Consider the following 1,926-nt stretch of genomic DNA (forward strand, 5'->3'; position numbering starts at 1 on the left):
TAAGATATTACTGGTTTCAGGAAATTATAGATTTCTGAACATCAGATTATAAGTAAAATGGTTTTCTTTTTTAAAAAAATAACTTTTGTATAGCTTTTCAAACAAGTTAGAAGGTGGCAATATGTTTGCTACAATAGTTTGGAGGACTAGAGGGCTGATGTATAAAAGGGTTGTTTTTGTTATGTAAGTAGATTTTAGGTAGTCCAGGGTATACATCCATTCCTAAAATAACGCCTGTTGAGGCTAGACACCTAAAGCAACTCTTAGCTCCAGGAATGAGTATCTTCCATCTCCATTGGAATCAAATGCTCTCAAGCTCTCTGGATCTGGCAAGGTAGAACCTAGAGAGTTCCAGATTTCCTGGTAGGTCAGCTTCCCATCCACATCCTGGCCAGTCTTGTGGAATAAATCCTGAAGATCTTCAATGCTAGAAATTCCTGGTAGGGAGACAGGCCTTAGTTGGGCAGGTTTCTCAATTTGGTCTCCAAGAAATTGTGAGAATTTTGGCAATGTTGATGGCTTTGATGTGAAACTCTGTACTTGTTCTTCGTCTGCAATCTCTGGAGGCCTGTTGCTCTCAGGTTTGTTTGTGAGAGCACTGATCAGCTGCAGTTTCTCTCGCAGCTTGGATACCTGAGAATTTAGACTATCTTCCTTCTTTATGTTTTGGGTTTTTATGATATCAGTTCTGTTGGCCCCTTGATCCAAAGACTCTCTTTTCAGAATGGCAGCTCTATCACTCATCATGCTGGAGGTCAGGTTTGTTGTGTTTTCTACTTCACTCAGAGTAAAAACCACATTGCTTTCTATCAGGTTGGTTCTCTGAATGAGATTACTGAGTGTCTCATTCATCCCCTCGAGTTTAAGATCATTCTGTCTCTGGTATGCTACTAGGGTACTGTTTACCGCCTCTAAAGAGTTATGAAGGTAGAGGATATCCTGTTTCAAATTCTCACTGTGGGTTTTATTATCAAGTTCTGATGTAGCTGAGGGTGCTGGAATGATTTTGTTGCTTCCATTGGTCCAATTCGAGAAGTGCCAATTCATATCACTTTGCAGCAATTCCAAGGTTTTCTTGTGTTCATCCACAGTTTTCTGTATTGCCTCCATAGCTAGATGGACACTGTTTAAAGTATTGCCAATGGAAGCTACACTTTTCTGAAGTCCTTCTACAGTGGTAGGCAGGCTAATTAAGTCTGCAGCTGACTTAACATTGGCTTTAAGGTGGATTACTGCAGAAGTCAACAGAGAAATCTGCTTATTCATTTCTGTGATGTTGAGCCAGACATCATTCAAGCCCAGCTCTCCAGACTCAATCTTCTCAAGTTGTTTCTGTTCACTGGGTAGTTCTTCATTAAGTTTGGGTATTTCCTGGAATGAGCTTTTCTGATTAGATTCCATTGTTCTAAATCTTTCCTTGAGAATATCCAGATCCTCCTTCAGAGCAACTTGCATCCACACCAAGCCAACACAGGCCACAACACAGGCTGCGAGGATGACAAAAGCACAGAGAGGATAACAGATCTTGCAGCATCCTAAGTAGTCTCCCTTGACAAAGCGAGAGCGATTTCCAACTACACCAAATTCCTCTTCCTCCTCTGAGCTGGAATCAGAGTCTGAGTAAGGAGGTTCAGTGCGAAGCAGACGGTGGCTGCTTGAGCCTTTCTTGGGCTTCTTTCTCCGGCTGTCCCCAGACAAACCGATCAATGCATTAAGCTCTCTGCGCTTTTTCATCTTCTTGTGTGGGGTGGGTGGTGCACCCACTCCTGAGCTGCCAGGTTCGTACCTGACGCCCAATTCTCTTGCTGCTTTGGAGCTACTACCTTCCAGGGTGGGAAATCCTGGGCCAGAGCCCCCTGGTCACTCCCACCCAGGGGCGGGACTGACCAGATCCGCTGGGGGCTGGAGAATGGAGCCCAGAGGACA

At 43.9% G+C, this 1,926-nt stretch overlaps 1 pseudogene; it reads right to left on the minus strand.

Annotated features, from left to right (window-relative positions):
* Positions 1-243: 243 nt before the first annotated feature.
* LOC144257293 (EF-hand calcium-binding domain-containing protein 14 pseudogene) lies at positions 244-1,926 on the minus strand (annotated as a pseudogene).

This window comes from Urocitellus parryii, chromosome 10 (assembly GCF_045843805.1).
Source record: "Urocitellus parryii isolate mUroPar1 chromosome 10, mUroPar1.hap1, whole genome shotgun sequence".
Taxonomy (NCBI): Eukaryota; Metazoa; Chordata; class Mammalia; order Rodentia; family Sciuridae; genus Urocitellus; species Urocitellus parryii.